General features: G+C 41.3%; 1 protein-coding gene across 12 annotated transcripts in view; it reads right to left on the bottom strand.

Annotated features, from left to right (window-relative positions):
* LOC106586043 (LIM domain only protein 7) overlaps positions 1-18,944 on the bottom strand; it is a 126,297-nt gene extending 107,353 nt beyond the window's left edge. For 6 of the 12 annotated variants that reach the window (XM_045707640.2, XM_045707643.2, XM_045707637.2 and 3 more), the window contains exon 1: positions 2,435-2,744. The gene's annotated coding sequence lies outside the window, so the exon portion shown is untranslated. Of the gene's footprint in view, positions 1-2,434; positions 2,748-18,700 lie in introns of those variants that run through there. The other 6 variants (XM_045707645.2, XM_045707648.2, XM_045707642.2 and 3 more) reach the window with 4 other exon arrangements.
* Positions 18,945-23,309: the final 4,365 nt, after the last annotated feature.

The following is a 23,309-nucleotide window of genomic DNA, read 5'->3' as shown; positions in this document are numbered from 1 at the left end:
TCTGTAAATAATTACTCGTGTCATGCACAAAGTAGATGTCCTAACCGACTTGCCAAAACTGTAGTTTGTTAACAAGAAATTTGTGGAGTGGTTGAAAAACAAGTTTTAATGACGCCAACCTAGGTGTATGTAAACTTCCGACTTCAACTGTACTAGCCATATATAGGAAAACCAAAGTTCCCGAGTCTGGGCATAATATAATGTGAGGAGGTCATAGAAGATGTTTTGTAGTGATTCCTATGTTGTTGATATAAAGACTATTTGTTGGTCCATGGTGTGTAATGAGGAGCAACTAGATGCTGCTCTTAACATATTTATGAAATTGCTTATCCCAGTTACTAATACGCATGCACCCGTTAAGAAAATGACAGTAAAAATTGTTAAATCCCTGTGGATTGATGAGGAATTGAAAAATGTTATGGTTGAGAGGGATGAGGCAAAATGAATGTCAAATAGGTCTGGCTGTACAACCGATTGGCGCAAATGTACTGCAAATTGACAAATCATGTGACTAAATTGAATAAAAAGAAGAAACTACACTTTGAAACAAAGGTAAATGACAAAGAATGATAGTAAAATCTTTGGATTACTTTCAATGAAACTTTGGGCAAAAAGGCAAACTCTACTCCATCATTCATTGAATTAGATGGCTCATTCATCACTAAACCCACTGATATTGCCAACTACTTTAAGATTTCTTTATTGGCAAGATTAGCAAATTTAGGCATGACATACCCGCAACAAACGCTGACACTACACAATCAAGTATTTTTGACAAAATTATTAAAGACAAGCGTTGTCTTTTTGAAGTCCGTAAAGCAAGTGTGGAAGGGCACATTTTTTTGTTGTTGTCTATCAACAATGACAATCCACCGGGGTCTGACAACTTGGATGAAAAATTGATGAGGATAATAGCGGACGATATTGCCACTACTATTTGCCATATCTTCAATTTAAGCCTACTAGAAAGTGTGTGCTCTCAGGCCTGGAAGGAAGCAAAAGTTATTCCCCTACCTAAGGATAGGAAAGCCCCCTTAACTGGCTGAAATAGCCGAGCAATCAGCCTGTTACCAACCCTTTGTAAACTTTTGAATAAAAAAATTGTTTGACCAGATACAATGCTATTCCACTGTAAACAAATTGACAACCAACTTTCAGCATGCTTATAGGAAAGGACATTCAACAAGTACAGCACTTACATTATTGATGATTGGCTGAGAAAAATTGATGATAAAAAGACATTTATTAAACATTTCATTAATTTTTGTTCTATTATCGATACAATAGGACTTAATTGATTTTGGCCCAATAGGCCTGGCATATTGCCACGTTCAAGAGGCTTTCCCTTTTGATTGGGTTATTTTGCCTAAAAACATTTTGGCCTACTTATATAAAAATAAAAAAAACAACTCTCCATCTCTGCCCAGCCTGGCAAGAGTGGCCAAAAGGGTGTTTAGCATCCCCAGTGGCTCTGCAGGTGTGGAGAGGGTGCTGGCCTGTTCTCCAGGCACCATCACATGAGCCTGAAGCCACAGACTGGCCAAACTACTGTTTCTAAAAATGAATTAAAAGGAACTAATAAGTCATTTTCCGTTTAATTTGTCTTTAATTCTAAGTAAGTCACAGCCTGTGTACACAATTTATAGACAATAATGATTTAATACAACAAAATGTTGTTTAAATGCTGAACGCTTTATATCCCTACCAGCCCATTGTGTCACACTCGCAAATGCTTCACAATGCATTTCTTTGTTGGCAATAGTCTTAAAATAATTGAAATAATATAGCCTAAATAATTCATTTTTGGCTCCCTGTCTGGCTCCTGACCTATTTAGAGTGTGTATATGCTGTTTAATATAACATTTAGTCTATTTGAAATGATGTGCGCTTCTTACATTCACCTTTTCATGTTTATTCAAATAATTTTCATTCAAATGATTTGATATGGTTTCAATACTTCAAAACCAAATGGTACGTCCAGGTAGTAGTTTTAATGAATGGAGCGAATTTGGAGCTGCAGTTTTTTTTCCTGTGTGCATGGAGTGGTTTTTAGCAGAGCGGTTTGAAAGGATGAGTGGTGCACATCTCTGAGTTGGATTTCCAACCGTTCAACTCCGCTCACATAATCGGCCCAGTATGTTCCAGTCAAAGATCAGACAATACATACAAAAATAATCAATATCTTGTCATCTGTATGTAAATACAGTACCAGTCAAAAGTTTGGACACACCTACTCATTCGCTTTTCATGTAGTAACCAAACACTTTTTTGGTTACAACATGATTCCATATGTGTTATTTCATAGTTTTGATATCTTCACTATTATTCTACAGTATAGAAAACAGTAAAAACAAAGAAAAACCCTTAAATGAGAAGGTGTGTCCAAACGTTTGACTGGTACTGTATGTGCATCCTAATATGTAGCAGCACTTACTTGACAGTGGCTTTAGTGGATGTGTCTTGGAGGTCTCCTGCGTGAAAGAGCTGTACCTCCTTTAGTCCGAGCTTCCCACAGGAAGGAAGACGTTGAAGTTGTCCTGTGGAGAGACAGATAGACAACCAGACGGACTGAGAGACGGACAGGGAGAGAGGTTTTCCACTTTTAGAGTCACCGTCAATAATGACTCAGGCATTCTCTGGCAGACTTGACAAGCAACAGTTCCACACTTCACTGCTGCATATCCAAAGTTCATTCCACCGGGGATAACTGAGAAAGGGGTGGGTATGAGCATGTGTGTGTGTAGCAAATAGAGAGTGACAATGCAGAACACACACAAGCAGGGGCAGGGCAGCATGACCGGCAAATTGACAGCTCTAAAACTACCTGTGAGTGTGTGTGGGCCGGCCAAGGGGGCGGGGTACTTGGAACTAGGAGAGGTGAGTGAAGTTTACAGTCTGTAACACTTTATCTCTCACACACACTCTCATGCACACCCTTAAACTGGCCTGCCTACCCTCCCTGCACTGTAGAACACCTGCGGTTGTAACAAGAGGTTGGGTGACTGAAACAGCGACTGAAACAGTGCTACAGGCTATATATGTCACCTGTCCTGACATAACACCCTGCATATTTAAACCCTGTATTACAATCCAAAAAACAGATCCCTAATGTGTGTACAATAGGCCAATTCCCTCTTCCTAGAACAGTTTAGCTCTAATGTTTCTTGTTCTAACTCTCTAGTGCCTCCTTCTCCCACCTCGTTTGTACATCTGCATATCCCTTAGGGGTTTAGGACTACACACAACCCTACTCCATGTAATGACACATTGGATTCAAGCATTCAACGTGGGGCTGAAAAAATAACAGGGGTAGCCGGGTCTATATTTAAACACCAAACATGCTTATTAGCAGATGGCAGGGGAGAGTTGACCTCTGCAGCTGCCGGCTTCGCATTACGGGAATTTTAGTGGGCCTCTAAGCTCACAGTAGTAGGACCTCAAAATGTGAAAGGTCAATAGCCTCTCACTTCCTGCATAGGGGGGTTAACAGTTGCACTGTTTACTTGTAATAGTACTGTATATTGGGGGGTCTTGTTTTATCTGGGTCTATTTATGTTCGGGAAGGCTTATCTGATTACTGTTGGGTTGAGCAGAACAGTGATACAGTAAGACCAAACCTGTGGGGTATATCACAAAGCAGGATAACCAAATTAGCCATCTAACTTTGATAATCATTCAGAAATAACTATTGATTTTCTGGTTCATTCAGAAAGCTAAGCTTGTTAGATGTTCAGTGAAATTATACCATGTCCATTTTTAGCCAGCTTCTTGCCATATCCCCCAGACCGGTACCAGAAAAATATGAACTGCTGAATTAACTGATTGGCTGACATCGCATGCTGTTATAACCTCCTGAGCTAACAAACACTCCTTTAAAAACAATCAGATACAATTCATATGGACATTCCATTGTGTGAACTGAACTCATAAAATTGTTACTCAATGCATACCATAGGTATAGTTTACTACAGTTAAAGGCCTCGATACATGAGGCAATTTTTTTTTACTTTTGCGTTTCTATCCCCTTCGATCAGTATGTGACCTATGTTGTATTAACGTTTATCTTATCTAACACATTGCAAAGCAAACTGACGAGACAGCGTGAGATAAACTAGACAGTGTGAGGTAAAATAACTAGAATCACATATATTATGTTCTCGTGAAATGGGAAAATATGCAGTTGTAGTTTCCACCAAAAATTGTTTGTTGATTGTGATGCTGCAATCTGTACAGTTTAAAGATAGAATATGGAAGTTTAGTTTCTAATCAATTACCACACATTTTGGCTTGATTGTTCACTGTATGGTTCACACAGAATAATATAATAAAATTGATTTCTGGGCAATATTACGGCCCATTTATGAGCTCAGTAGAACCCCCTAGATGCAGATATTCCGAACAGCATCTTTAAATGGAAACTCCTATTTTAAGACTTCTACAACCACACATGACCTACATAAGGGACGAATGTGATTGATGAGGATCTTCATAGGGCAAATGGACGGTCCCTTACTAGACGTGCGTGGGTGCTATTTAAATAGGCAGACGGCCTCAGATCACCCCCCAAGGTCAAAAAATAAAGTTTCCAGGACACTCGGTTTCCGAGATATAAGTTGTTATTTTTTGTAGATTTTTTTTCTGCTGTTCCAGAACATTCCACCAGATGGCGACTGGCTGTATATTGCAAATGGACATTTCATAACCACAGACTTCAAAGACGAAACTCGTGAGCACAGGGCTGGCCAAATGTACTTTTAGCCCAGAAACAAGATGGCGTCGAGGCCACAACGCTCTTTGAGTTAATGCACATTTTGTGGGATTAAAGGTCGAAAACGGTAATACAGCGCTAATTTGACCTCTTCACGTCAAAGTACATAAACCTAAGGTGTAAGGAAAAATAGAACCAGCCATTTATCTATAGTAGTTTACGAGAAATCATAACAATGTCCATTTCATGATGCTAAAACAAAGTTTTTTTTGTTAAGTTATAGATCCAGTTGAGGCGTGTTAAGGCGAATCCGTTAAGGTGGGTTTCGGAGATCTACATGATATCTGTGATTTTCTGTACACACACACACACACACACACACACACACACACACACACACACACACACACACACACACACACACACACACACACACACACACACACACACACACACACACACACACACACACACGCAAGGATGGAGTGACACAGTGTGGGGCTTACAGACACACAGAGCCTGCAATAGTTACTGGCGTTCGAAGCATCTACGAACCGTCAGACCTAGATCTCTGAAACTGTATAAACCTGCTCTAGAGCTTAAGTCGGTAGTGCACAGTGAGTTATGTGGCTCTACAAGGTTCTCAGGCCGGAAAACAGCCTTGTCCATTTGCAATATCTTCAATTCATTTTAACGTCGCAAAAATTACGACATTTAGAAAAGTCTCAGAATCACAAGACTAGGTGCATTGATACCGCCTTGGCCCATAATGATGGACCCTACAAGTTTCTGTCCGATAGCTCTTTCAGGGACCCCGTAGCAATGCCCGCTGCTCGGGCTCTGAATGACCTATCGAGCCAAAACTCGGGAGTCAGGTCGCCTCAGTAGACCTACACATAATGTCAGACCTGGACCCGCAGCTAGAACGTAACTATGTGTTTTACTTTTTTTAAATAGTTTTAACAGAAGGCGCTGTGAATTTTGTGCCGGCTCTGAAATATGTGATAGTTGGCTTCTAAACACACCAAAGTGTGTTTGGTGTCAGAACGTATCTTTTTGGTGTCAATATGATATCTTATTGACTGATGGATGGCTGAATTGATGGCTGACTTATTGTCAATTTCCAATAAGTTTAAACAGTGATTTACCATTACCAAATGGACAGGCTAAAATCAACACTGAAAGTGGCATCACCGTAGTCTCTAGACCGTGCCGAGTTCAACAAGGTGCCCCACTTGACCGTAGCTCACTCAGTCTGACCACAGCAACTGTGCAAAAACTAGGCCCGGAATGAAGCCTGACTAGTAGTTATTTAGACATCTTTTAACATATTACGGCCGCTGGGTCACACAGAGACACAACGTTTTCAACTGCGGTCATCGGGGGGAGGTTGGGGTGGATAAGCCACTGACTTTTTTTTTGCTGCGCTCGCCGGTTCATGTAGTTTGACACATCCGAGTTTCTCTCTTATGTTTACATTGGTTTACAGGTTATGCACTAACTCTGCTTCTGTGCAAGCAATTTTCAAAATTCCTTTTGCCACGTGGTCAGGGTCACATGTACCTCTGTACGTTTGATTTGTTTAACACTTTTTTAGTTACTACTTGATTCCATATGTGTTATTTCATAGTTTTGATGTCTTCCCTGTGATTCTACAATGTAGAAAATAGTCAAATAAAGAAAAACCCATGAATGAGTAGGTGTGTCCAAACTTTTTACTGGTACTGTATATATATTTATACATTTTTTATAATTGTTTAACTTATCAAAGTAACATGGTTTTTTGATTATCACATGAATATTATTCTTTTTATGAGTTTCTTTTATTTCAAATTTTTTTTTTAATTATTGTAATATTTGTATTTATACAGTACCGGTGAAATGTTTTAGAACACCTACTCCTTCAAGGGTTTTTCTTTATTTTTACTCTTTTCTACATTGTAGAATAACAGTGAAGACATCAAAACTATGTAATAACACATATGAAATCATGTAGTAACCAAACATTTTTTTAAAGAATCTAAATATATTTTATATTTGAGATTCTTCAAAGTAACCACACTGTGCCTTGATGACAGCTTTGCACACTCTTGACATTCTCTCAATCATTTTTTGGGTATCAAGAGTACCTGTGGCCTTAATTCTAATGGAAAAATATAGTATGACATAATGGACAAAACATGAACAGCAACCGTTTTAACCAATCAAATGGGCAGACAATGGTGGGAAGGAAGTGGTAAGCACATTCCATCCCTCCCTGCATATTTCCGCTATGTATCCAGCTCTTTAAGTAGAACATGAGTGAAAGGGAGGAGGGGACAAGAGGAGAGGATGGCAGGGGAGAAAAGAAGAGGAGGGAAGGGGGTGCTGAGAGGAGAGGTGGGGAGGGTAGAGGGGGAGGAGAGGAAGGGGAGGAGAGGAAGGGGAGGAGAGAAAGAGAGTAGAGAATGAGAAGTAGAGGAGAGAGGAGATGAGGTAAAGAAATGTACTTTGTTCAGGGTTGGGGTCAATTCCATTTCAATTCCAGTCAATTCAGGAAGTACACAACAATTCCAATGTTTTTCAATGAGGAACATTTGGAATTGGAATTTGATTTACCTTCTGAATTGACTGGAATTTAAATGGAATTGACCCCAACCTGATTGTGTTTTTATATTTTTATATTTTATGGGAAGCACTTTGCACAGCATCTTACCTTTAATGAAATGTGCTATTTAAATAAAGTTTGACTTGATTTTTGAAAAGAGGATATGAGAGGAGACAAAACAATAGAATAAAAAAGAAGAGAGAAGCTGGCAGACACATGGCGCTTACAACTGTGATGTTAACCTTTGCTCCTACTAATGATCTAGGAGAGTGTGAAACACTGACCTTTGTGATCAGGTTATTGAATGAGTCATTGTAGTGTGAAATTCGAAAAACAAAGAAACTATCCCTCTGGTGTAATGAGTCAGATAAGGACACAGATTTACAAGTAGGAACCATTTCTGACACCTATACATTGTTGTGCCATTGTTGATTAGGATATACAAACAATGGTTTGATAGTTCACTGCATCCTCCCTCAGTAAGTATTCATTACTACTACACAATGCAATTATCTCACATAATACATGGATTGTTTTAGTTTGGATTATGTCAATTTGCAGTGGTATACAGCACTGGAGCCTGGTCCCTGATGTGTTTGTGTTGTCTTGCCAACACCTGCGCACTGTAAACCCTAACAGTGTCATGGAATAAAACACATTTTTGTTGTAAACTCATTACGTGGCAAATCGTTATCCTCACTCTAAAGTATTGGGTTACCCTGACATGCACGAAGCATTTACTTTTCCTGAACTCAACTATTTTATCTGAATACTGTAACTCATATTTTTAACTGTACAGCCCGATGTCTGACGTCATGTGCGTCAACAACGTTCTGTACCGTGGTGCATCTCAAAGCGAAGGAATTTCAAATACCATTAAGAATTTTCATAGTAAGAAGAACAGTAGTAAATATCTGTTTGGTCAACGACTGTATAATCAAACAGGTTTTACTGTGTGACTCGAACTAAACAGTCCCGTTTGGACAGCAACCATGCTGATTATGAGTTTTATCCTGTTTGGGCTAGGGGGCAGTATTGACACGGCTGGATAAAAAACGTACCCGATTTAATCTGGTTACTACTCCTGCCCAGTAACTAGAATATGCATATAATTATTGGCTTTGGATAGAAAACACCCTAAAGTTTCTAAAACTGTTTGAATGGTGTCTGTGAGTATAACAGAACTCATATGGCAGGCCAAAACCTGAGAAGATTCCATGCAGGAAGTGGCCTGTCTGACAATTTCTTGCCCTTCTTGATTATCTCTATCCATTACAGAGGATCTCTGCTGTTACGTGACACTTCCTACGGCTCCCATGGGCTCTCAGAAGGCGGCAAAAAGGTGAATCGTGGCTTTGCAGGCTCTGGCTGAAAAAAAGTAGCGTGTTTGGGTAGTGGCTGGTTACAGTACTGTGAGACTCAGGCGCGTGCCCGCGTCGACCCCATGCCTTGTTTTCTTTCGTCTGTTTACCTAAACGCAGATTCCCGGTCGGAATATTATCATTTTTTTACGAGAAAAATTGCATAAAAATTGATTTTAAACAGCGGTTGACATGCTTCGAAGTACGGTAATGGAATATTTAGATTTTTTTTGTCACGAATTGCGCCATGCTCGTGACCCTTATTTACACTTCGGATAGTGTCTTGAACGCACAAACAAAACACCGCTATTTGGATATAACGATGGATTATTTTGGACCAAACCAACATTTGTTATTGAAGTAGCAGTCCTGGGAGTGCATTCTGACGAAGACCACCAAAGGTAATCAAACTTTTGTAATAGTAAATCTGACTTTGGTCAGGGCTAAACTTGGTGGGTGTCTAAATAGCTAGCCGTGATGGCTGGGCTATGTACTCAGAATATTGCAAAATGTGCTTTCACCGAAAAGCTATTTTAAAATCGGAGACCTCGATTGCACAAAGGAGTTCTGTATCTATAATTCTTAAAATAATTGTTATGTTTTTTGTGAACGTTTATCGTGAGTAATTTAGTAAATTCACCGGAGGTTTGCGGGGGGTATGCTAGTTCTGAACGTCACATGCTAATGTAAAAAGCTGGTTTTTGATATAAATATGAACTTGATTGAACAAAACATGCATGTATTGTATAACATAATGTCCTAGGTGTGTCATCTGTTGAAGATCATCAAAGGTTAGTGCTGCATTTAGCTGTCTTCTGGGTTTTTGTGACATTATATGCTAGCTTGAAAAATGGGTGTCTGATTATTTCTGGCTGGGTACTCTGCTGACATAATCTAATGTTTTGCTTTCGTTGTAAAGCCTTTTTGAAATCGGACAGTGTGGTTAGATTAACGAGAGTCTTGTCTTTAAAATGGTGTAAATTAGTCATATGTTTGAGAAATTGAAGTAATAGCATTTCTAACGTATTTGAAAATCGCGCCACGGGATTACACTGGCTGTTGCGTAGGTGGGACGATTTCGTCCCACCTAGCCCAGAGACGTTAACTAAGTTTTTATTATTAGTGAGTTATATGGAGATATTGTGCAATTCAGTTTAGCTAACATTAGTCTTGGTATGTTAGTGTGTTGCTTGACAAGTGGATGTTTTGACTGCGTGTACAGAGTATGGTGACAGAATTAGTTTATTAATGTTATGTCAAGGGTGTACGCACTGAAGATATCCAGCAACAACTAGTTGGTGCCATTGGTGGTCAACACACATCTTCTCCTGCTGCAGTATGGTGGTCATATGCTTATTGAGCACGCTGATATAGTAAGTTATAAATGATCAGGACATTGGAATTCCTTGCTTTGTAAAATGTCTTCCAACAAATCTGTGCGATATGTGACTAGGTAAGCCTAGTTTGCTAGTTGTAATGGCTGTCTTCGTGAAGAGAGGACCAAGGCGCAGCGGGTTGCATGTTCATCATTATTATTTATTAAATAAATGTGAACACGGTAAAACAATAAACAAAGACAACGACAGACGACAGTTTCACAGGCTACTACAACTAGCAGTGCGAAATACAACTACCCACAATAAACAAACAAAACACATCCCTACATATAGGACTCTCAATCAAAGGCAACTACAAACACCTGCCTCCAATTGAGAGTCCAACACCCAATTACCTAACATAGATAATACTAAACTAGAAAGAACATAGAAAAACAAAGACATAGAACATAACCCAAAAACCGGAAATAATAAATCAAACACCCTTCTAAACAAACCACCACCCTGAACCACATAAAACAAATACCCTCTGCCACGTCCTGACCAAACTACAATAACAAATAACCCCTATACTGGTCAGGCCGTGACAGTACCCCCCCAAAGGTGCAGACCCCGGATGCACCTAAAAAAAATTAAAAAAAATAAACCCCTAACTAAAGGGAGGGAAGGGAGGGTGGCTGCCGTCAACGACGGCACCTGTGCTACATCCCCCCTCCCCAACCCACCTATACTGGAGGTGGCTCAGGTGCTGGACGTGGACCCCGCTCCACCCTTGGCTTAGCCCACTTAGGTGGCTCCCCTGGCTGCGCCCGGCTGGCGGGCGACCCTGGCGGCTCCAGACTAGCGGGTGGCCCTGGCAGCTCCAGACTGGCGGGCGGCTCCGGACTGGCGGGCGGCTCCGGACTGGCGGGCGACTCTGGTGGATTCGGACTGGCGGGCGGCTCCGGACTGGCGGGCGGCTCCGGACTGGCGGGCGGCTCTGGCGGCTCCGGACTGGTGGCGGGCGGCTCTGGTGGCTCCGGACAGTGGGCCATCTCACCCGGTTCCGGACACTCTGGACGAGGCACTGTTGCCGGACACTCTGTTCGAGGCACTGTTGCCGGACACTCTGGACGAGGCACTGTTGCCGGACACTCTGGACGAGGCACTGGAAGCCTGATGCGTGGGGCTGGTAGTGGAGGTACTAGCCTGGGGACAGGCACCTCCGGGCTAGTGCGGGGAGCGGGAACAGGCTGAGTTGGACTGGGCTGACTCACTGGAAGCTTGATGCGTGGTGCTGGTACTGGATGTGCCAGCCTGGAGACATGCACTTCAGGGCTAATGCGGGGAGCAGGAACCGGCCGAGTTGGAGTGGGCTGATGCACTGGAAGCCTGATGCGTGGTGTTGGTACTGGACATGCCAGCCTGGAGACACGCACCTCAAGGCTAGTACGTGTAGCGGGAAACACTGGACCATAGAGGCGCACTGGCGGTCTCGAGCGCAGGACTGGCATCACCCCTACTGGCTGGATGCCCACTTTCCCCTGGCACATGCGGGGCGCTGGTACTGCGCATACCGGCCTGAAAATACCCAGCCTCGTCACAGCACCCATCACCCCAAAGCACGGGACCTGTCCAGTCAATGGTCGTTTGGAAAAACACGGGGATTTGGCTTGGGACTTAATCCTCGCCCAGCCAAACTACCCGTGTGCCCCCCCCAAAAAATTATTGGGGCTGCCTCTCGTGCTCTATCTGCCTCCCAGGCAGGTTATCACAGTGGTCCAATAATTGTTCCCATGTCCAGTCAATTCTTGACTTCAACACCTCCAGCAACCAGGATGCCATCTCCTCCCGAGCGCGCTGCTTCCTATAGTCCACTCGTAATTCCGTTTGCTCCTTTCTCCGCTGCTTTGTCCATTTTTGGTGGGTAGTTCTGTCACGAATGTAGCCGTGTTGAATTGACCAAAACGCAGCCGGGATATGTATGCTCATCTTTACTTATATTTGAATAAAGTGAACACGGGAAACCAATAAACAAAAACGACTAGTAACAGTTTTACGGGCTATACAGATACTTTAGCAGTGTAAAATAAAACTAGCCACAATAAACAAACAAAACACATCCCTATATATAGGACTCTCAATCAAAGGCAACTACAAACACCTGCCTCCAATTGAGAGTCCAACAGCCAATTACCTAACATAGAAAATACTAAACTAGAAAGAACATAGAAATACAAAAATATAGAACATAACCCAAAACCCGGAAATAATAAATCAAACACCCTTCTAAACAAACCACCACCCCGAACCACATAAAACAAATACCCTCTGCCAGGTCCTGACCAAACTACAATAACAAATAAGCCTATACTGGTCAGGACGTGACACTAGTTTGCTACGCTGACGTAAAGTACCAGTCAAAAGTTTGGACACACCTACTCATTCAAGGGTTTTTCTTAATTTTTACTATTTTCTACATTGTAGAATAATAGTGAAGACATCAAAACTATGAAATAACACATATGGAATCATGTAGTAACCAAAAAAGTGTTAAACAAATCAAAATATATTTTAGATTTTCAAAGTTGCCACCCTTTGCCTTGATGACAGCTTTGCACACTCTTGGCGTTCTCTCAAACAGCTTCAACTGGAATGCTTTTCCAACAGTCTTGAAGGAATTCCCACATATGCTGAGCAATTTTTGGCTGCTTTTTCTTCACTCTGCAGTCCAACTCATCCCAAACCATCTCATTTGGGTTGAGGTCAGGTAATTGTGGGGGCCAGATCATCTGATGCAGCACTCCATCACTCTCCTTCTTGGTCAAATGGCCCTTACACAGCCTGGAGGTTTGTTAGCCTGTTAGGGCTAGGGGGCAGTATTTGCACGGCTGGATAATTTTTTTTTACCCGATTTAATCTGGTTACTAATCCTACCCAGTAACTAGAATATGCATATACTTATTATATATGGATAGAAAACACTCTAAAGTTTCTAAAACTGTTTGAATGGTGTCTGTGAGTATAACAGAACTCATTTGGCAGGCAAAACCCTGAGACATTTTCTGACAGGAAGTGGATACCTGATGTGTTGTATTACCTTTAAACCTATGCCATTGAAAAACACAGGGGCTGAGGAATATTTTGGCACTTCCTATTGCTTCCACTAGATGTCACCAGCCTTTACAAAGTGTTTTGAGTCTTCTGGAGGGAGATCTGACCGAACAAGAGCCATGGAACGATGATGGCCCATTAGACACCTGGCGCGCGAGTTCATGTTGGGTACCCTCGTTCCAATACGTTATAAAAGAGTATGCATTCGTCCACCTTGAATATTATTCATGTTCTGGTTAAAAAAGGCCCTAATGATTTATGCTATACAACGTTTGACATGTTTGAACGAACGTAACTATATTTTTTCCCCTCGTTCATGAAGTGAAGTCCGGCGGGCTTAGATCATGTGCTAACAAGACGGAGATTTTTGGACATAAATGATGAGCTTTTTTGAACAAAACTACATTCGTTATGGACCTGTGATACCTGGAAGTGACATCTGATGAAGAGAATCAAAGGTAATGGATTATTTACATAGTATTTTCGATTTTAGATCTCCCCAACATGACGTCTAGTCTGTATCGCAACGCGTATTTTTCTGGGCGCAGTGCTCAGATTATTGCAAAGTGTGATTTCCCAGTAAGGTTATTTTTAAATCTGGCAAGTTGATTGCGTTCAAGAGATGTAAATCTATAATTCTTTAAATGACAATATAATATTTTACCAATGTTTTCTAATTTAAATTATTTAATTTGTGATGCTGACTTGACTGCCGGTTATTGGAGGGAAACGATTTCCTCAACATCAATGCCATAGTAAAACGCTGTTTTTGGATATAAATATGAACTTGATAGAACTAAAAATGCATGCATTGTCTAACATAATGTCCTAGGAGTGTCATCTGATGGAGATTGTAAAAGGTTAGTGCATCATTTTAGCTGGTTTTATGGTTTTGGTGACCCTGTCTTTGAATTGACAAAACATTACACACAACTCTTGTAAATGTACTGTCCTAACATACTCTAAATTTATGCTTTCGCCGTAAAACCTTTTTGAAATCGTAAAACGTGGTTAGATTAAGGAGATGTTTATCTTTCAAAGGGTGTAAAATAGTTGTATGTTTGAAAAATTTGAATTTTGACATTTATTTGGATTCAAATTTGCCGCTCTTGAAATGCACCTGCTGTTGATGGAGTGCACCACGGGTGGGACGCCTGCGTCCCACCTAGCCCATAGAGGTTAGGTTATTGTCCTGTTGAAAAACAAATGATAGTTCCACTAAGCGCAAACCAGATGGGATGGCGTAACGCTGCAGAATGCTGACAACTATATCTGACTCTTGGTTATATTTTAGCTGAAAGTACAAAAGACAAATTTTTTATTCCTCCCTTAGGGTCAAAATGAGAATGGTGAGCGGCAGTCCTTAATTGATGCAGTACGTAAAGCTGTCTCAATGGAAGGCTGTATTATTAGATTATCCATGGATATATTTCCTTTGGTGCCATAAAATACACTACATGACCAAAAGAATGTAAACACATGCTCGTCGAACATCTCATTCCAAAATCATGGCAATTAATATGGATTTGGTCCCCCCTTTGCTGCTATAACTGCCTCCAATCTCCTGGCAAGGCATTACACTAGATGTTGGAACATTTCTGCGAGGACTTGCTTCCATTCAGCCACAAGAGCATTAATGAGGTTGGGCAAACCATTTCTGTATGGACCTCGCTTTTTGCACAGGGGCATTGTCATGCTGAACCAGGAAAGGGCCTTCCTCAAACTAAATAGAGATTCCTTGAATGCATGAAAATTGACTGACTTTGAGTTGTATGTACTAAGAATATAGTATGGTTTGTTATGTTTTGAGTTAACCTGTTAGGGCTAGGGGGCAGTATTTACACGGCCGGATAAAAAACGTACCCGATTTAATCTGGTTATTACTACTGCCCAGAAACTAGAATATCCATATATAATATGCATTATTGGCTTTGGATAGAAAACACCCTAAAGTTTCTAAAACTGTTTGAATGGTGTCTGTGAGTATAACAGAACTCATATGTCAGGCAAAAACCTGAGAAGATTCTGTACAGGAAGTGCCCTCTCTGACCATTCCTTGAGCTTCTTGACTCTTTTTATTGAAAACTTAGGATCTTTGCTGTAACGTGACACTTCCTACCGCTCCCATAGGCTCTCAGAACCCGGGAAAAAGCTGAATGATGTCGAGGCAGCCCCTGGCTGAAAAACATTAGCGCGTTTGGATAGTGGTCGGTCAGAGTACTATGAGACTGAGGCGCGTGCACGAGGCGACCCCATGTTTTCATTTTCTCTCTCTTTGTACTAAAACACAGATTCCCGGTCGGAATATTATCGCTTTCGTTGTAAAGCCTTTTTGAAATCGGACAGTGTGGTTAGATTAACGAGAGTCTTGTCTTTAAAATGGTGTAAAATAGTAATATGTTTGAGAAATTGAAGTAATAGCATTTCTAAGGTATTTGAATAACGCGTCACGGGATTCCACTGGCTGTTACGTAGGTGGGACGAAATCGTCCCACTGGCCCTAGAGAAGTTAATAGTACCTAACTAAATTTAGGTAATCACTTTCCATATATGGTTGAAGGAAGTTGAAAGGAATTTTTTTGTTTCATTGAAGTAAATATTTTGAGTTGGTACGACTATTGCACTACTCAATGTTCAATCTTTACTAACGACATGCCACTGGTTTTGAGTAAAGCCAGTGTGTCTATGTATGCAGATGACTCAACACTATACACATCAGCTACCACAGTGACTGAAGTGACTGCAACACGTAACAAAGAAATGCAGTTATTTTCAGAATGGGTGGCAAGGAATAAGTTAGTCCTAAATATAAAAAAAAAACTAAAAGCATTGTATTTGGGACAAATCATTCTCTAAACCCTAAACCTCAACTAAATCTTGTAATGAATAATGTAGATATTAAGCAAATTGAGGAGATTAAACTGCTTGGATTAATCCTGGATTGTGAACTGTCATGGTCAAAACATATTGATCCAACAGTAGTTAGGATGGGTGAAGTCTGTCCATAATAAAGCTCTGCTCTGCGTTCTTAACAGCTCTCAACAAGGCAGGTCCTACAGGCCCTAGTTTTGTCGCACCTGGACTACTGTTGAGTCATGTGGTCAGGTGCAACAAAGTGGGACTTTTTGTGGCACCTGACCACAAAATTGCAATTGGCTCAGAACAGTGCAGCACGACTGGTTCTTGGATGTACACAGAGAGCTAACATGAATAATATACATGTCAATCTCTCCTGGCTCAAAGTAGAGGAAAGATTGACTTCATCACTACTTGTATTTGTAAGAGGTATTGGCATGTTGAATGCACCGAGCTGTCTTTTTGAACTACTGGCACACAGCTCGGACACCCATGCATCTCGGTAGGACCTCGTCCTTTTGGGCTCACAAGTGGCGCAGAGGTCTAAGGCACAGCATCTTAGTGCTAGAGGTGTCACTACAGACACCCTGGTTTGATTCCAGGTTGTATCACAACTGGCCGCGATTGGGAGTCCCATAGGGCGGCGCACAATTGGCACATTGTCGTCAGAGTTTAGCCGGTGTAGGCCGTCATTGTAAATAAGAATTTGTTCTTAACTGACTTGCCTAGTTAAATAAAATTAAAAAATAAATACTCCACAAGACATGCCACCAGAGGTCTCTTCACAGTCCCCAAGTCCAGAACGGGCTAAGTGGAGGCGCACAGTACTACATAGAGCCATGACTACATGGAACTCTATTCCACATCAAGTAACTCATGCAAGCAGTAAAATTAAATAGAAAAATTGATAAAAAATACACATTGAACAGTGGGGACTGTGGAAGCAACACAAACATAGGCACAGACACATGCATACAAACACATGATTACAAACACACTATACACACACGTACACATGGATTTTGTGTTGTAGATATGTGGTAGTAGAACAGGGGCCTGTGGGCACACACTTAATCTGTTGTGAATGTATTGTAATATTACTTTTTTTAAGTATAACTTTTATATACATTTTGCTGGACCCCAGGAAAAGCAGCTGCGTCCTTGGCATCAGCTAATAAATACAAATACAAATTAAGTTGACTACAGTTAAAGCATAGCAATTCGATATGCAGCAATTCAATGTACTAAATTAATTAACAATATATTTTTAAGTTAAGTACAGTTGAGAACCTTTTAATTTGCATAAAACCATTAGGTTAACTACAAGTAATTCAAAAGAATTAGTTGTGCCTTAATTTTAACTTTTTAGTGTTTTAATTTACAATGTTGGAGGTAATCTGTTTCCTAAAAAATTTACTTCACGGAACTTATAGGGTTTTACAGTGAAGTTATTGTCATGCAAAACATGACAACGACCATAGGAGCCGTGATCTGTTTCACCTCTCTTGCGCTTGTCTCCACCCCCCTCCAGGTGTCGCCCATTTTTCCCATTATCCCCTGTGCATTTATACCTGTGTTTTCTGTTTGTCTGTTACCAGTTCGTCTTGTCTCGTTAAGCGTACCAACGTGTTTTTTCCCGTTCTCCTGTTTTCTTTAGTCCCTATATTCTAGTTCTTCTGGTTTTGACCACTCTGCCTGCCCTGAGCCTGCCTGCCGTTCTGAACCTTCTGACACTGCCCTGGATTACTGACTGCTGCCTGCCCTGGCCCTGAACCTTCCTGCCATTCTGTAGTTTACGGAGTCTGCCCTGGATTACTGACCTCTGCCTGCCCTTGACCTGTCGTTTTCCTGCCCCCTGTTTTGTAAATAAACTTCTGTGATTCGAACTGTTCTGAGTTCTGATAAGGAGTTGACTATAAAGCACCAACCGATCTGGAACCAGGCTAACAGTACTGAAGACTACTTCCATAGACATTGAGAATTCCCCTATCTCTGCCGTTATCCTGAGGGTGGTAAAAAGCGGAGTCAGGATGAGATCAGCAGAACGATGGGCTGTCTGTCTGTGTCTGACTGTGCTTTACAGAGTGGATGGCCCGAGTGGTCAGGGAGATTTCGCAACGCCTGTGGTAATTAAAGCCCTCTGCTGAGTCACTGAAACAACACCAGGGTGTCTGGGCAAAGAACAGCAACACACACACACGCTGAAGATACATGCATGCTTACACATGCATGCATCTCAATGTTATCATAATGTTATGCTAGCATCTCTTTCCACATGAGTTGAGTGTCCTTAAATTCATTTAGGTCAATGCAACACTGCTTTGCTTTCCACTGTGGTTTCAGCTACAGCGATCCCAATTAACTCCACACCCTATCACCCCTCTCATTAAAGAAGCCAAGATGGCAACCAGCCCGCTCCATCCCAATCACATCTGTCCCACAGGCAAAACCATCCCCATTTAAAATACCTTACAAGACATCATAGCAAAATGAAATGGGACAGAGAACAAACAAACAAAAAATGTGTGGGTTTTACTAGTAACATTCTTCGTTGGAAATGTTACTAGTAGGAAATGTCAGTAACAAGACGTCATTGCAAAACAAGACTGAACAGAGGAGTATATGACAATCAAACACTAACATGGCATATATTTAAGTCCAAATGGGCTCTGTTTTCAATAAGGTGGTTTAACAACAAGGTCTAACAAACAAACATTCTGTAGTACATTCAGTGCTGGGAAATCTCAGTAACACTTACGGAAGAAGTAGAGGTCTGGAGATAGGAGAGAGGGTCCTGAATGAATGGGAGGCTTGAAAGAGCGACAGCAAGATATATTTATAGAGACAGAGAGAGAGAGAGAGAGAGAGAGAGAGAGACCGTTCTCCAGTGCAGATCGGAAATTGTTGCACCCAAATGTTTTCTTGGTTACCGCCTGTAAATGTGATGAAAAGACGGATACAGTGTGAAAGTGAGAGAGAGAGAGAGAGAGAGAGAGAGGGTGAGTGAGTTAACCTAGAGAAGAAAGGTAGGATGTATAGAACAGTAGAGGATGCTCTGTGTTGTTTTTTCCTTCTCAGTCTTCTCCAATCCTCCACTATAAGTTCCTGCAGAGTGAAAGTTAAGTTCCTTCAGTTCCTTAAGTTCCTTCACTTACTGCGTTGGCTCCTGTAAGGTCCCCGGTAAACAGAAAAGGGGAGTGCTATAAACTGTTCTGGAGCCAGCCAGGCAGACCACAGGGGCAAGCATCTGGAGTAGAGAGGGGGAACACACACACACACACCACACACACACACACACACACACACACACACACACACACACCACACACACACACACACACACACACACACACACACACACACACACACACACACACCCCCCCCCCCCGCCCCAGTGTTGTTACGGCCTTATGCCTTTCCCATGATCTCAAAACACTGAGCAAGAGCAAGAGAAACAGGCCATTGTTGTTGTCAAAACACACACAGAAGAAACGTACAAAAACACAGACACACACACAGACTCTGGGATTGGTGTTTATACATGGGTGTGAAGTCAGTTAACATTGATCAGGCCTATCCCAATACATTTAAATACAAACTGATATTACTGTGGTTATACAGGACTAGCCATTGGGAAAAAGGTCTTCTGACTTAATTGGAAATGTATAGTTAACTTTTTATGGATGGGGGCAGTATTTTCACGGCCGGATAAAAAACGTACCCGATTTAATCTGATTATTACTCCTGCCCAAAAACTAGAATATGCATATAATTATTAGCTTTGGATAGAAAACACTCCAAAGTTTCTAAAACTGTTTGAATGGTGTCTGTGAGTATAACAGAACCCATTTGGCAGGCCAAAACCTGAGAAGATTCCAAACAGGAAGCGCCCTCTCTGACCATTTCTTGGCCTTCTTTGTTATCTCTATCCAAAACAGGGGATCTCTGCTGTAACGTGACATTTTCTAACGCTCCCATAGGCTCTCAGAAGGCGACAGAATGTTGAATGATGACTTTGCAGGCCATGGCTGAAAAACAGTAGCGCATTTGGTAAGTGGTCGATCTGAGAACAATGAGACTGGTGCGCGCGTGCACGAGAAGAGTCCATTTTACTTTCTCAGTCTTTGAACGAAAACAGGATTTTAAACAGCGTTTGACATGCTTCGATGTACGGTAATGGAATATTTTGAATTTTTTTGTCACGAAACGCGCCGGGCGCGTCACCCTTCGTTACCCTTCGGATAGTGTCTTGAACGCACAACAAAATGCCGCTATTTGGATATAACTATGGATTATTTTGATCCAAACCAACATTTGTTATTGAAGTAGAAGTCCTGGGAGTGCATTCTGACGAAGAACAGCAAAGGTAATCCAATTTTTCTTATAGTAAATCTGAGTTTGGTGAGTACCATACTTGGTGGGTGTCAAAATAGCTAGCCCGTGATGGCGAGCTATCTACTCAGAATATTGCAAAATGTGCTTTCACCGAAAAGCTATTTTAAAATCTGACACCGCGATTGCATATAAAGGAGTTCTGTATCTATAATTCTTAAAATAATTGTTATGTTTTTTGTGAACGTTTATCGTGAGTAATTTAGTAAATTCACCGGAAGTGTTCGGTGGGAATGCTAGTTCTGAACATCACATGCTAATGTAAAAAGCTGTTTTTTGATATAAATATGAAACTGATTGAATAAAACATGCATGTATTGTTTAACCTCTCTAGGCTAGGCGGGACGAAATCATCCCACCGACGCAACAGCCAGTGTAATCCCGTGGCGCGATCTTCAAATACCTTAGAAATGCTATTACTTCAATTTCTCAAACATATGACTATTTTACACTATTTTAAAGACAAGGCTCTCATTAATCTAACCACACTGTCCGATTTCAAAAAGACTTTACAACGAAAGCAAAACATTAGATTATGTCAGCAGAGTACCCAGCCAGAAATAATCAGACACCCATTTTTCAAGCTAGCATATAATGTCACATAAACCCAAACCACAGCTAAATGCAGCACTAACCTTTGATGATCTTCATCAGATGACACACCTAGGACATTATGTTATACAATACATGCATGTTTTGTTCAATCAAGTTCATATTTATATCAAAAACCAGCTTTTTACATTAGCATGTGACGTTCAGAACTAGCATGTAGTAATTTTATGTCAAAATGTATAGCAAATGAGATTTTGTTTTACTACAATGTAAAAACAATTTAAACTGAGCCATGTTGGTTTAAAAAGCTGACTCTTCCAAACGAAAAATTTGGAAGAGTGAATTTACTAAATTACTCACGATAAACGTTCACAAAAAACATAACAATTATTTTAAGAATTATAGATACAGAACTCCTTTGTGCAATCGAGGTGTCCGATTTTAAAATAGCTTTTCGGTGAAAGCACATTTTGCAATATTCTCAGTAGATAGCCCAGCCATCACGGCTAGCTATTTAGACACCCACCAAGTTTAGCCCTGACCAAAGTCAGATTTACTATTACAAAAGTTTGATTACCTTTGATGTTCTTCGTCAGAATGCACTCCCAGGACTGCTACTTCAATAACAAATGTTGGTTTGGTCCAAAATAATCCATCGTTATATCCAAATAGCGGCGTTATGTTCAAGACACTATCCGAAATGTAAATAAGGGTCACGAGCATGGCGCAATGTGACAAAAAATTCTAAATATTCCATTACCGTACTTCGAAGCATGTCAACCGCTGTTTAAAATCAATTTTTATGCAATTTTTCTCATTAAAAAGCGATAATATTCCGACCGGGAATCTGCGTTTAGGTAAACAGAGGAAAGAAAACAAAGCATTCGGTCGACGAGGGCACGCGCCTGAGTCTCACAGTACTGTAACCAGCCACTACCCAAACGCGCTACTTTTTTTCAGCCAGAGTCTGCAAAGCCACGATTCAGCTTTTTGCCGCCTTCTGAGAGCCTATGGGAGCCGTAGGAAGTGTCACGTTATAGCAGAGATCCTCAGTCTTCAATAAACAGAGGCAAGAAGAACAACACCTTGTCAGACAGGCCACTTCCTGCATGAAATCTTCTCAGGTTTTTGCCTGCCATATGAGTTCTGTTATACTCACAGACACCATTCAAACAGTTTTAGAAACTTTAGGGTGTTTTCTATCCAAAGCCAATAATTATATGCATATTCTAGTTACTGGGCAGGAGTAGTAACCAGATTAAATCGGGTACGTTTTTTATCCAGCCGTGTCAATACTGCCCCCTATCCCTAACAGGATAACATAATGTCCTAGGAGTGTCATCTGATGAAGATCATCAAAGGTTAGTGCTGCATTTAGCTGTGGTTTGGGTTTATGTGACATTATATGCTAGCTTGAAAAATGGGTGTCTGATTATTTCTGGCTGGGTACTCTGCTGACATAATCTAATGTTTTGCTTTCGTTGTAAAGCCTTTTTGAAATCGGACAGTGTGGTTAGATAAAGTAGAGTCTTGTCTTTAAAATGGTGTAAAATAGTCATATGTTTGAAAAATTGGAAGTTTTCGGATTTTCGAGGACTTTGTATTTCGCGCCACGCCCATCATTGGATATTGGAGCAGGTGTTCCGCTAGCGGAATGTCTAGATGTAAGAGGTTATAAAGGTTATATATACACTGCTCAAAAAAATAAAGGCAACACCAAAATAACACATCCTAGATCTGAATGAATGAAATAATCTTATTAAATACTTTTTTCTTTACATAGTTGAATGTGCTGACAACAAAATCCCACAAAAATAATCAATGGAAATCCAATTTATCAACCCATGGAGGCCTGGATTTGGAGTCACACTCAAAATTAAAGTGGAAAACCACACTACAATTTGATCCAACTTTGATGTAATGTCCTTAAAACAAGTCAAAATGAGGCTCAGTAGTGTGTGTGGCCTCCACGTGCCTGTATGACCTCCCTACAATGCCTGGGCATGCTCCTGATGAGGTTGCGGATGGTCTGAGGGATCTCCTCCCAGACCTGGACTAAAGCATCCGCCAACTCCTGGACAGTCTGTGGTGCAACGTGGCGTTGGTGGATGGAGCGAGACATGATGTCCCAGATGTGCTCAATTGGATTCAGGTCTGGGGAACGGGCGGGCCAGTCCATAGCATCAATGCCTTCCTCTTGCAGGAACTGCTGACACACTCCAGCCACATGAGGTCTAGCATTGTCTTGCATTAGGAGGAACCCAGGGCCAACCGCACCAGCATATGGTCTCACAAGGGGTCTGAGGATCTCATCTCGGTACCTAATGGCAGTCAGGCTACCTCTGGCGAGCACATGGAGGGCTGTGCGGCCCCCCAAAGAAATGCCACCCCACACCATGACTGACCCACCGCCAAACCGGTCA

Source organism: Salmo salar, chromosome 25 (genome assembly GCF_965601325.2).
Source record: "Salmo salar chromosome 25, fSalSal1, whole genome shotgun sequence".
Lineage (NCBI taxonomy): Eukaryota > Metazoa > Chordata > Actinopteri > Salmoniformes > Salmonidae > Salmo > Salmo salar.
This window is presented reverse-complemented; position numbering and strand designations above follow the sequence as displayed.